At 41.4% G+C, this 14,495-nt stretch overlaps 1 protein-coding gene across 1 annotated transcript in view; it reads left to right on the plus strand.

The window, feature by feature from the left end:
- Positions 1-14,495, plus strand: part of LOC104589775 (putative LRR receptor-like serine/threonine-protein kinase At1g53440) — a 103,335-nt gene that overhangs the window by 37,534 nt on the left and 51,306 nt on the right. The window lies entirely within an intron of this gene.

Consider the following 14,495-nt stretch of genomic DNA (forward strand, 5'->3'; position numbering starts at 1 on the left):
TTTCAGTGGATGGTCTTCACCCAATTTCAGACCGAGATTCAAATATTTCAGTCAGACAATGCAAAAGAGTTTTTTCATAGTGACCTCACGGAGTTCTTTGCTTCACATGGCTCACTTCATCGGAGCTCTTGTGCCCGCACGCCACAACAAAATGGTGTGGCTGAACGGAAGAATCGACACCTCCTTGAAGTTGCACGGGGTTTACTACTCCACATGAATGTTCCCAAACGTTTTTGGCTTGAGGTTGTCCTTTGTTCTACATACCTCATTAACCGAATGCCCTCTCGTTGGTTAGAGTACAAAGCCCCACATCAGCTTCTCTTTCCTAAGGCCCCTCTTCTTTCTATTCCTCCTCGTGTTTTTGGTTGTCGGTGCTTTGTCCAAAACCTATCTCCCACCCATGGGAAATTGGACTCTCGTGCTATCCCGTGCATATTTCTTGGCTACTCATTCTCTCAGAAAGGGTATCATTGCTTTGATCTTGTTTCTCGGAGATTCTATGTCTCCATGGATGTTACCTTCTTTGAAGATGAGCCCTTCTTTCCTGTTTCTCCTCAGGGGGAGTGTAGACATGAGGAGAAACTGGTTCAGCTTCCTCCTCTTCCTAATCCTTCTCCTCCTTCCCCTTCTCCTTCTGATCCTCCACCTTTCTGTGTTTTTTCTCGTCGTCGTAAAGGCCAACCAGGTTCAAGAGCTGTGGAGAATCCAGAAGTTGTACCTCAAGTGCCATCAAATTCCTCGGGGGAAGATCATACTCACTCAGGTAACTTGACTCCCAATGATGGTCATGACCTCCCTGTTACTAATGATCTTAACCTTTCTATTGCCCATAGGAAAGGTGTTAGGTCGTGCACCACTAAACACCCCATTTCCAACTTTGTTTCCTATGAAAACATCTCACCTTCATTTCGTGCCTTCCTTACCTCCATTGACAGTATCCCTATTCCCAAGAATGTGGCAGAAGCTCTCGCAGTACCAAAATGGACAAATGCCATGAAGGAAGAAATTGATGCTCTTCATAAGAATGGCACGTGGGAACTTGTTGATCTCCCTAAGGGAAAGGATCCAGTTGGATGTAAATGGGTGTTCACTGTTAAGCATGGGGCTAATGGAACCATAGAGAGGTATAAAGCTCATTTAGTGGTAGAGGGTTTTACTCAAGTATATGGAGTTGATTATGCAGAAACCTTTGCCCCTGTTGCCAAATTCTTTTCTCTCTTGTTGCCAATCTGAATTGGGATCTACATCAGCTCGACATCAAGAATGCCTTCCTAAATGGTGACCTTGAAGAGGAAGTTTATATGGTTCAACCCCCCGGTTTTCTGGCTCAAGGAAATGAACAGAAAGTGTGCAAGTTAAAGAGGTCTTTATATGGGCCGAAGCAATCACCAAGAGCTTAGTTTAGTAGATTTCATACTGCAGTTCAGCAGAGGGGATACAAGCAATGTCAGTCAGATCACACACTGTTTGTAAAAAGGGGAGAAGGTAAAATGGCTGCCCTAATAGTACATGTGGATGACATAATTGTTACTGGTGACTGGAAGGATGAAATTCAATGTTTGAAGGGCTTCCTTGCCATTCAGTTCGAAGTGAAGGATCTAGGACCTACCAAATACTTCCTTGGAATTGAGATTGCCCGATCAAAAAAATGTATCTTCATCTCCCAAAGGAAATATGTCCTAGACTTGCTTAAGGACATTGGGAAGATTGGGGTTAAGCCAGCTGACTCTCCCATTGACCCCAACCATAAGTTAAGTGACAGCCAAGGTGAACCTCTTAAGGATGTGAAGCAATTTCAAAAGCACAAAAAGTTTTGTGCTCAGTAAACTTTTTCCTTGATCATTGTGTCTTTCAGGATCTAGTGACAAGGAGGTGATTGGGATTGGCCATAAGACGAATGGAATTTACTTGCTTGAGCATCCACATGGAAGGAATAAAGATATTGGGAGGTTTTTTGTGTCTCAGTCTATGAGTCAGATTATGCTTTGGCATAATTGATTGGGTAATTTATCTTTTGGGTCATTGAAGAGTCTTTTTCCTACTTTGTTTGAGTCTGTCAAAGTGCCTAGCCTAAGGTGTCAGAGTTGTGAACTTGCAAAGCATTGTAGATCAACCTATTCTTTGAGAAATAAAAGAAGCATTGTTCTGTAGAGGAGATGGGCCGAATGGCCCATAGGCTGTCATTCTATGTTATGTTTATGTTTTCTTCTGTGATGGGCCTTATTCTGGGCCCATACTCTTATATACTCTGTTTTTGTAATTTCTTGCCCACCCAAGGGCCTCTCTATAATAATTCAAAGATTAACTTAATAAAATGTTTTAGAGTGTTAGAGGGAGGTTTAGTTTGAACCTCTCATTCTCTAACTCTCATTGCCGCCAGCTCTCTCTCTCTCTCTCATCTTCTTAATCTTCTCTTGTTTGTTTTTTGGTTTTGCATCTAATCTCAAGCAGTTCTATACTTCAAGAGGGCTGTTTTCAACTTGGTATCAGAGTAGGTCAGAGCTTGGCGTAACCCTCATGTGGTTCTAGTCCAGCCAACTGCATGAGGATGTTCTAGGGCTGGAAGTTTAAAGTCATATTCACCTGGTTCTTGGAGGTCATTGGAGGGTGCCCAAGTCTCTACCCACTTGGAGAATAGTTCGGTGACCAGGAAGAATCAGAGAGAAAGGTGTTCGACCTGATTTGAAGCTCAAATAAGAGATTCACATACTGTAAGTTACCGCAGTTATTGCTGGGTTATTTTCTTTGCTTGGGAGGGCTGTTAAAGTACTCAAAACCCCTCTCCATTCTGCCCTACTGTTCCGCTGTTGCTGGACTGATTCAACTCAGAGATTTCTGGGTTATTTTGGGGAGCAGTTCGGTTGTTGTTGGACTGTCAAGTTGCTGAAACTGGTTTGGACTCAGTGGTATTAGTCTCTAATTCAGCCCAGCCTTTTCTTGGACCTATACGAAATACTATTGAAGTGGTTTCTACTAGTTATCAATAGGGTGTTAACTACTACACACAGAGTGTTTGTTAAAAGGCCTCTTAAGGACTGTGGACTGTTATTTCTTCTCTTTGGGACAACAGTTGTTGGGGACTTGGAATACTTTGTGTTTGGAGGTCTTCTGGTTGCTCCTTGAAGGCTGAAATAGTATTTCTTCTTCTAGAAAGAGCTGCCACCGAGCTTGGCTGTCACGGTTGTCAAGACTGAACTGATTTTGTGAGTTGTGTGGTGTTGCCGAATCAGCTCAAACCAAGTCCATCTAGAATCCCTGCACTTTGAGAAACATATTAAAACCCTAATTGGAACCTTTTCATGATGGACTTCTCAGACCTTGAAAGCAAGAGTGCTGCTGAATATGGACAGACTTTGGGAACCTCTGCCAATTGTATGTTGGCTGTAACTACAATTAAACTTGATGGGACCAACTACTTGGCATGGTCACAATCAGTGAAAATCCATATTTGTAGCAGAGGAAAATGGGGGTTTGTTTCTGGGAGCAAGAAAGCTCCCCCAGAGGACGATCCATCTTATGAGAGATGGATGCAAGAGAACTACACAGTGATTGGGTGGCTTGTGAATTCAATGCAGCCACAGATTAGTCAACACTATCTTTGGATGAACTCGGCTAAGGAAATCTGGGATAGTGTTGCAGAAACCTACTCCCAGAAATTGAATGTTGCCAGAGCCTATAAACTGAGGAGTGATGTGAAGAATCTAAGACAGGGGGAGAAATCCCTTGCGGCATACTTCTCAACCCTAAAATCTTTATGGCAAGAGATTGATCTGATAGAGGCTGTAAAATGGGATACCCCCAATGATGCTGAAACATACAGGAAATTAGTTAAAAGGAACAGGGTCTTTGAGTTCCTAACTGGGCTGAATCCTGAATATGATATCACAAAGCAGAACATTTTGTCCAAGGAAAGTGTTTCATTGTCACAAGCATATGTTTTGGTCAGCAGTAAAGAGAGTAGAAGACAAGTACAGGTTCAAGGAGTTGGCATCAATGATCATTTTGCAAATATGGAGGTTAAACCCAAAGGGGTTATAGGGGCTCCCAGTGGCACAGGAAAGAAGGAGGTGGTCTGTGAATATTGCAAGAAGCTGAAACACACCAAGGACAAGTGCTGGAAATTGCATCCCAGTCTTGTCCCTGTTTGGTTCCAGAAGAAAAATGATAGTAGAAAGACAGGAAGTGCAAATGCAGCCATGGGTACAGATACAAAAGTTGAGTTTGCCTGTGCATAGTTGGCAGCCATGAAAGCTGAGTATGAGAAGTTTGGAAAGATGATCAGCCATCTTCAAGGTGTAACTTCATCATCCAACCCTTCTGGAAATTCAGCCACCACCGCATTTGCTCACTCAGGTATAAGAGCTTCTGCTAACCATGAATTCACCTCAAGTAACCCTAAGACCCCTTAGATCATAGACTCAGGTGCTTCTGATCACATGACCAACCTTTCCACTCTGTTTGTTTCGTATGATTTGCTTCCTGGTCGAGACAAAATCACCTTAGCTGATGGTTCTTTTGCCTTTATTTCTGGCAAGGGAACTGTCAAGGCTACAGACTCCTTACTCTTATCTTCCACTCTTCATGTACCTAAATTAAATACCAATTTATTATTTGTAAGTAGCTTGAACAAGTCATTGAATTGTTGTGTAACCTTTTTCCCTTCTCACTGTGTGTTTCAGGACCTGGAGTCTCAGAAGGTGATTGGGAGTGGCCATGAAGCGAATGGAATATACTTGCTTGACACTCTTGGCCAATGCTTTGATCATCCCAAGAATGCTGCCTTTGGTTCTACTTCTTCAAAGTCTGTCAGTTGAATTATGTTGAGTCAGTGTCGGTTGGGCCATTTACCTTTTTCTACTTTAAGTCATTTACTTCCCGAATTGTTTAAGGGAGTCAGTGTGTCTAGTCTCAATTGTGAGTCATGTCAGTTGTCAAAGCATTGTAGAAACAATTACCCTGTGAGCAATAAAAGATCTTCTTTTCCTTTTCATATTGTGCACTCTGATGTGTGGGGGCCTTACCACTTATCTTCTATGGGGGGCTACAGATATTTCATCATGTTTATTGATGACTTTTCTAGATTCACTTGGATATACCTAACGAAATCCCGTGATGAAGTCCCAAGACTTGTGAGGCAATTTCATGAGCTTGTTTTAACTCAATTTGATACCGGAATTAAGGTTTTCAGATCTGACAATGCAAAAGAGTATTTTGAGAAGAGTTTATCCTTGTATTTCTCTGACATGGGGGTTATTCATCAAAGCTTCTGTGTTAGAACCCCTGAACAAAATGGAGTTGCTGAAAGGAAAAATAGACATATTGTTGAAGTTGCAAGGAGACTTTTGTTTGCCTCACATGTTCCCACAAGATTTGGGGGTGATGCTGTTCTTACTGCTACCTATCTCATAAACCGTATGCCATCCAGGGTTTTAGGGTTTAAATCCCCCTTTAGTCTTCTTCATCTAGACAAGGATCTCTTCCCGATTCCTCTTCCTGTGTTTGGCTGTACCTGTTATGTTCACATTCCAAATGCCCAGAGACATAAGTTTGAACCAAAAGCCCACAAATGCATCTTCCTTGGTTACTCCCCCACACAAAAGGGTTATTGTTGTTTTGATCCAAAAACTGGCACTCGACATGTCTTTATGGATGGTACCTTTGATGAGCTTTCTCATTTTTATGGTTCCTCTCAGGAAGGACATTGTCAACAGGGGGAGAATCTGTCACAAGTATTTGCTCTTCCTCTTCCTGTACCAGTTGAGTCACTTGACAAGCCTGTATCCTCACCAAATGAATCAAAGGAGGATCAGCCACTTCATTCCTCTTGTCCTAGTGCCCCTATTTCTTTACCTCCTCGTCCTACCCATAATCCCAAAGTGTATCAAAGGCAAAGATCCAGGAATGAGCAAGTTGTTTCCCTTACAACAGATGAGACTCATACATTCCCAATCACAGATGAGATATCAGGTACTGCTTCAGCCTCTTTGGAACCATCTTTCCTAGATCTTGATGTCCCCATTGCTGTTAGAAAAGGAAAGTGGAAGTGCACTGCACACTGCATTTCCAAACACCTTTCTTATGATCTACTTTCTCCTTCATACTTTGCCTACCTCTCTTTAGTTGCTTCTAACCCCATTCCTAGGTCTGTGTCAGAAGCTCTTGGGATTCCATAATGGAGAGATGCCATGAAGTCTGAAATGGATGCTCTACACAAAAATGATACTTGGGAGGTGGTGGATTTGCCTGAAGGGAAGGATCAAGTTGGGTGCAAGTGGGTGTTTACCATTAAATACAGGGTTGATGGGACTATTGAGAGGTACAAGGCCAGACTTATTGCAAAAGGCTACACACAGACATATGGGATTGACTACCTGGAGACCTTTGCCCCTGTTGCCAAGATGACATCTGTGAGGGTTCTCTTATCTCTGGTAGCTCACTTTGATTGGCCTCTTTATCAGTTGGATGTAAAGAATGCATTTCTGAATGGTGACTTACATGAGGAGGTCTACATGTGTCTCCCTCCAGGAATGTATAGGAAAGATATGCAAGGAAAGGTATGCAAATTGAAGAAATCACTTTATGGCTTCAAACAGTCTCCTAGAGCCTAGTTTGAGAAATTTAGAGCTGCACTTGTTAAATTCGGCTATATTCAGACACAGTCAGATCATACTCTCTTTGTGAAGAAAAGTGGATCTCTAGCAGTGTATCTCATTGTGTATGTTGATGACATTATAATGACTAGTGATGATGCCTCAGGCATTCGGGCCCTTAAGTCTTTCCTATGTATAGAATTTGAGATTAAGGATCTGGGGGAGTTGAGATACTTCCTTGGCATAGAAGTTGCTAGACCCAAGGATGGGATTCTTATTTCCCAGAGGAAATATGTCCTTGATTTGCTGTCTGAAACTAGAAAAATGGGTGCTAGACCAACTACAACTCCCATTGATATGAGTCACAAACTTTCAGCTTCTGATGGAACATTGTTGGAAGACAAAGGGGTCTTTCAGAGACTTCTTGGGAAGCTCCTGTACCTGTGCATGACTCGGCCAGATATTGCGTATGCTGTCAGTTGTATTAGCCAGTTCATGCATGCTCCTAGAGATACTCATATGACATCAACTGAACGAATTTTGTGCTATCTGAAAGGCTCTCCAGGAAAAGGAATTCTATTTACCAAGCATGGTCATCTGAAACTTGAAGCCTATACTAATGTTGATTGGGCTGAAAATATTGATGATAAAAGATCTACTTCAGGGTATTGCAGTCTGGTGGCTGGTAATGTTGTCTCTTGGAGGAGTAAGAAACAATCAATTGTGGCCCGATCCTCCGCAGAAGTAGAGTATAGAGCCATGGCACATGGAGTCTCTGAATTGTTGTGGCTAAGGTCCTTAATGAAAGAACTTGGGATTGATCATGACAAACCCATGATGTTGTACTGTGATAATCAAGCTGCCATCAACATTGCTCACAACCTAGTACAACATGATAGAACCAAACATATTGAGGTTGATAGACACTTTATTCAAGAAAGAGTCTCTTCCGGTGAAGTGTGTCTTCCATTCATTACTTCTGAAGGACAATTGGCAGATTTCTTCACCAAGGGTATTTCCAAGGCAAGGCTTCAACATGACACTGGCAAGCTGGGCATGATTAACATCTATGCTCAGCTTGAGGGGGAGTGTAGAGGAGATGGGCCGAATGGCCCATAGGCTGTTATTCTATGTTATGTTTATGTTTTCCTCTGTAATGGGCCTTATTCTGGGTTCATACTCTTATATACTCTGTTTTTGTAATTTCTTGCCCACCCAAGGGCCTCTCTGTAATAATTCAAAGATTAACTTAATAAAATGTTTTAGAGTGTTAGAGGGAGGTTTAGTTCGAACCTCTCACTCTCTAACTCTCATTGTCACCAGCTCTCTCTCTCTCTCATCTTCTTAATCTTCTCTTGTTTGTTTTCTAGTTTTGCATCTAATCTCAAGCAGTTCTATACTTCAAGTGGGCTGTTTTCAACTTGTTCCTTTTGACATTGTGCATACCGATGTTTGGGGACCTTATCACATTAATGCAATGGGTGGTTACAGATATTTCCTTCTATTTGTTGATGACTATTCTCGTTTTTCTTGGGTTTACCTTATGCAGTCTCGAGATGAGGTTCCTACTCTAACCCGTGCATTCCACCATATGGTTTTATCTCACTTTGGAGTAAGGATCAAAATTCTCATATCTGGTAATGCCAAGGAGTATTTCGCAATGCCCTTGGCCTCATATCTACTTGAGTATGGAGTTATCCATTAGAGTACCTATCCTCGTACACCCTAGCAAAATGGAGTAGCTGAGAGAAAGAATAGAAACATTTGCTTTTTGGGGGGGATGTAATCCACACAGCTGTCTACCTTATCAACAAAGTTCCTTCATGGGTTTTAGACATGAAAGCACCTTTGAACCTATTGTACCCTGATAAAGACCAATTCACTATTCCTCTTAAGACCTTTGGGTGCACTTGCTTTGTTCAAATTCTTGGGCCTCACCATTCTAAATTTGATCCTAAGGCAACCAAGTGTATTTTTCTTGGGCATGCACAAAATCAAAAGGGGTATTGCTGTTATAATCCAGTCTCTGGGACTAGGTTTGTGTCTATGGATGTTACATTCTTTGAGGATGTCCCTTATTACTCTAGGGCTTCACCCCAATGAGAGAGTGGCGAGCAGGGTGTTTTTGCTCAGGAAGTTCCATTACCTTTATTCCTGCCAATGAAGGGGAATATAGTGAGGAGAGCTGTCAAAAGTGTAAGGAGTTGAGAGTGTTCCACAAACGATGGTGGAAGCATGTTGGTTCCAGTAATGAACAGTCCGGGCCACCTCCAGTCTCCTTTGCTTCTGTCGATTGAAGAAGGCCTTGTATGGCTTGAAATAGTCTCCAAGGGCATGGTTTGATAGGTTTAGACATGCCTTGGAAAAATTTGGGTATGCACTGGCTCAATCTGATCACACTCTATTTTTTAAGAAAATAGGTTCGGCTTTAACTCTCCTGGCTGTATATGTTGATGATATTGTGGTGACAAGCAGTGATAGTGATGAAATTAATTCTCTCAAGAAGCTTCTCAGTAAGGAGTTTGAGGTAAAAGATCTAGGGGATTTGAGATATTTTCTGGGAATTGAAGTGGCTAGATCCAAGCATAGTATCTTCATATCCCAAAGGAAATATGCCCTTGATCTCTTAGAAGAAACTGGAAAATTGGGAATTAAGCTAGTAGATACACCAATTGAGCCAAATCATAAGATAAATGCAGAAGGGGGTGAACTACTTGAAGATAAAACCATGTACCAACGGCTTGTTAGAAAGCTTCTCTACCTCTGTCTAATACGCCCAAATATTTCTTATGTTGTTAGTGTTGTCAGCCAGTATATGTAGTCTCCCAAAACATCCCATCTTCTTGCAATCGAGAGGATACTTGCCTACGTAAAAAGGTGTCTAGGCAAAGGTATACTCTTCAAGAATAATGATCATATGAAGATAGAAGTGTACACTGATGTGGACTAGGCTGGATGTGTGGATGATAAGGAGATCTACCTCAGGGTATTGTGCCCTTGTTGGGGGCAACCTTGTCTCTTGGAGGAATAAGAAACAAATAGTTGTTGCCCGCTCTAGTGCTGAAGCGAATACAAATCTATGGCTAATAGGGTGGCTGAAGTGTTGTGGTTAAAATCACTACTTGAGGAGTTGGAGGTTGAATATGAAAAGCCTCTAATGTTGTATTGTGATAATCAGACCACTATCGATATTACTCATAATCCAATACAACATGATAGAACCAAACATATTGAGGTGGATCAACATTTTATTAGGGAAAGAGTTGCCTCCAGAGAAGTGTGCCTTCCTTCTGTTGCCTCCAATATGCAGCTGGCCGATCTCTTCACCAAAGCAGTTACAAGAGTCAAATTAGAGACAAATTTATGCAAGTTGGGAATGACTAATATCTATTCCCAACTTGAGGGGGAGTGTGGAGAAATAGACTAGTATTTTAGTATTTTAGTGGAGTCCCTGCCATTATCAGTTGTCTTTTCTTTTATTTACTTGTTATTAGTATTTTGGGCCCTTGTTATTAGTCTTTATGGGCCGTACTAGGCCTATTATTGATTAAGGAGTGTGTTGGGCGGCAGGGGCATAGATGTCTTTGTGTTTATTGTTTTAATAGAAGCATATAAATTCTAATTCTGGGCGGCAGAAACCAATCCTAATCTGCACCCTTTTCTTCTTCACATTCTTCTTCTCTTCTCTTTCATTTCTCTCTTCTTCTTCTGTTATTGCTTTTTGTTTTTTCCTACTGAAGCTACATCAGAATTCTGATCAACTGAGAACAGCACCCGCCATCTTTTATAATTCGGATTCTAGCCAAGGGCAGTTACGTGCACATCTGTTGGGTTTTGGTCTCTTGGGTCTTTTTGTAATAGAAGTTATCTTTTGGGGGTCTGTTTAAAGTTAGTTTTGTTTTTAAGGAGCTTTTGTGAAGGGGAGAACATTTTAGGGTCTTATGCATAAATTGTCTTCTCTAGCAAGCCATTGAGTCTTATAAAAGAGGAGGGGGGGGGGGGGGGGGGGACGGGGGGCTGCTTCTGTGGGGATCTTTTTGGTTCTTTCTCTCTTATTTGAGTTGTAGCTTAGGCCTAGCTAGAGTTTTCAAGTATTGAGAGCTTGGGTTTTGGGGGGTCAACCCATTTTGGCACTTACCAATACCTCTATCACTATGTGTTTGAACGAGAAGCCAGCTTGATACCATTGTTACTATAGAAGAATTGTTCTAAGCGGAGTACTACTTCAGGTTCAGATCTGAAATCCCTAAGAAGCCAACTAGTTTTGTTGTTTTCATCTTGGTATTTTTTTGCTTATTGTATACACTTGAATTGCTTCATATAACCTGTTTTTCTGTCCACATCACAATACCCAAAAGTGGGAAACTAGGGCTGACAGAAAACAAGAGAAGAAAAAATTTTGAAATCCATTGATTTTGAACATCTCTTCAAACACCTCTTACCAACCCAAAACACCATCACAACACTTGCTGCCAACACTATAACCCTAATGCCGGGTTCGCGTACAAATTGACAGCAAAAAAGGTGGGAAACTAGGGCTGGCAGAAAAGCAAGAGAAGAAAAATTTTGAAAAAAATTTCCAAGTCTTAGATAATTACAAAACCACATTCTTAAGAGTCATGAAATATGGCACGGATCAAATACAACTGGTCTCGTTCACTAGCATTGCCTCAATCAATCACACAAGTTGCAACTTCAGATCTTCAATTTTCACTACTACTAATCCATAAAATTCAAAAAAGAAGAATGAAAAAACTAAACAGTCTCTAATCTTCAAACCAAACCATACCAAAATTCGTCTAAAATCAAGGAATGCCCTAGATAGAGTGTTCATTATGCAGAGTTGCCACCTACCGTACGAACCAAGGTTTTAAAAACCGACCCGGAAACGGAACCGTTCTGGCCACCGGTTTTCAGGTCAGCGGTTCAACAATTCGGGTCAAACGGTTCGGGCGGTTTAGTCTTTTATTAAGAGAAAGAGATATATCTGGTTGGCACTCGGCTGAGAAAAAAAGAAAGAAAGAAAGAAAGGAAAGAGAGATGAGGGAGGAGAGAGGAAAAAAAGGAAAGGAAGGAGAGAAAGGAAAGAAAAGAAGGAAGGAAGGAGGGAAGAAAGCAGAGGCAACAGCAACGCAGCATCCAAGCATCGAATCTCTCTCTGAACTCAGATCTGAGATCTGAGAACTGAGATCTCAGATCTCAGATCTGATTTCCCTGCAATCTCAATCTCACCCTCTCTCTCGCTCTCTCTAGGACGATCTCAGATCTAAAATCATTCTTCATTCTTGTTTCAGACCATCATATTTGAATCTCCTCTGCCTCCTTGTTAAACTGCAAACTGCTGTCCGGGTTGACGGTTTGACCACCCAGGTCAGTGGTTCTTTGACCAAATCTATGGTTTCTAGCCCAGGAACGGGTTAAGGATGAAATGGAACAAGTTGCTTGGATGGTTTCTGGGCCGAATGGTCCAACCATCCGGGTCAATGACGGTTCGAAAACACTGGAACAAACTGATAACATCATCCAGTGGCATGCTAACATCAGCAGGCCATCCTAGCTGGCACAACCAGCAGAAGAAGAGCAAAAGTTTCCCTTGGTCTTGCTCAAATACCAAGTTGTTAGAGATAGAGAGTTTGTGAGGAAATGAGAAGAAAGAGTAGGAAGAGAAGAAAGGAGAAGGGATTTGGACGGACAGAGTGAATTGTTCTCAGACCCTAGACAAGATTATATTTATGACAATTACCAATGTCCCCTTAAGAGTGCTCCTTATTACAATAAGCCCAAAATTACAAAATTGCCCTCACTCAACATTTACAAAGGGAGTTGCAACAAATAAATTGAAGAATGATGTTAGAATGTTGAGTGTTATTATTGTCCACACCCAACTTGAGGGGGAATGTTGAGTTTATAGGTGTAATGGGCTATATTGTATGGCCAGCTGGTTTATGGGTTGGGCCTAGTATATTTTTAGTCTTTTGTTAGTGTCTTTTTTATTCTTTTTGGGTTAATGGGCCTGGTTTAGGTGTTTTATTTTTGAACTGTCGTATAAGTTATTTGGGACCTTACCACTATTAGGGCAGCAGGGGTATGATGGTCCTTTTATTGTTCCGGTTCCAACTGTTTGGTTGGGCAGAATCAGAATCCCATTCCCATTCCTGGTGGAATGGCATTCCCCCATTCCCTTCTCGTCCCTTGGGAATGAGAATCCCATTCCAGTCAATTCTGATTCCCATCTGAAGTTCTGAACCAAACTGGAGAGGGGAATAGACCATTTTGATTCGGATTCCGACCATGAACCAAATGGACCCTAAGTGTTTTATTAGGGCAGATGTTAAGTTTCTTGTCCTGCTTATCAATTTTTCTCCTCTCCGTCATTATCTTCTTCTTCTCTCTTCTTCTTTCTGTTTCAAGGCTTCTCTTTTTGCTGTTTTACTGTTGCTGGGTGCGATTTACAGATTACAAATTGTGCCTATGAGACTACAAAACAAAGAAGAAGAAAAGGGTGTTTGAGGGTATATAAATAAAGCAGATTTTGTGCCTGATTTGGTTCTTGTCAAACAAGTCATTTATCACTTGAACTCTACAATAGAGTTATGCAGTACAACCAAGAAGTAGATGCAGGTGTGTTGGAGGCCTTCCCCTTTCTACTCTATCATAACTAAGAGTAGAGGATAGATGAAAAGAAGAGGAGGGCCCACCTCAAAACATCTCAAAGCTTGTGCCATTCATTATCTTGTATCCCATTCAAACTATGAGACTGTTCTCATGTTGGTTAACCTGTAACACTGGGGATTCAAACGGTAACAGGATCCTATCTCAACTCAATTTGCAATAAATTTTCATAGTGGAGAGCATTATGTACATGAAACGACTCAAGATGAAGAAAGTTGCAGGTCACAAGCAGATCACACTACAATTAACTTCCCAGGTGGGTGAGGTCATACAATGTCATGTGATTCCTTGCCATGTGTTCTTTATCATGACTCCATCAAAGACAAACTGATTCCTGCTGTTGACATGCATCATGCATAAATAATTTACTTAGCCAATTAAGAAGGAAAGGCATGTCACTAGAACTTGGTGTTTACACCTTCCATATGTGATTAAGTGTCCATTTAATGACCTACATATATTTCCTCTATTCACAAGAGAAAGGAGGTGGTTCTAACGAAATAAAATGCACGATATCCTTTGCAATTTGGAAATTCACTCTACAACTTCATGTCAGCTATCACACCCCAAAGAATATTGGTACTTATGGCAATGAAAAGTCATCGGGTCAACTAGGATTGCAATTACAATGCTAGCCTCTAGGTGCCAATCTTTTAGCTGACGGCCTTCTGAAGCTTCACCTTGCAAACAAGTTCATGACATTTCTAAATTTGGTCACCACATCTGGCATTCATTTTTGTAAATTCTTAGATGAAATGAAGTGACATGCTCCAAGTAATAAGGAGGTCGTTAGAGATGGTTTGAGTCTTACAACCTTGGAAACATCTATCGAGGATGCTGGAAATGTACAAACCTCTGTCACCACATCCTTGAAGGGGCATTTATAGGTATAAAAAATTTTAGAAGTCCACAAACAGGCTCTTTCTTACAAATGGGCCCTATAAAGGGCTTCCATAGGCCCAAAGCCTAAGTAAACATGATCCAAGGCCTAAGGATCCAAGTGTATAAGCTTAATTAGGTCCATGTCCTATTGTAATAGAGTGGTTCCTTTGGCAATCACATTAGCTCCTACATAATGAAGCATGTATAGGAGTTAACCCTAACCAACATCCCACTTACATGGGATTGGTCAGCAAGTGGGCTGAGGTGGCATCCCTAATCCTAGGTTGTAAATGACAATGCCTAGGGAGAAGAAGCTCTCTTTAAACATACTTGAGTATTGCAAGCAATCAC

Source organism: Nelumbo nucifera, chromosome 3 (assembly GCF_055504915.1).
Source record: "Nelumbo nucifera cultivar China Antique chromosome 3, China Antique-T2T, whole genome shotgun sequence".
NCBI classification, from domain to species: domain Eukaryota; kingdom Viridiplantae; phylum Streptophyta; class Magnoliopsida; order Proteales; family Nelumbonaceae; genus Nelumbo; species Nelumbo nucifera.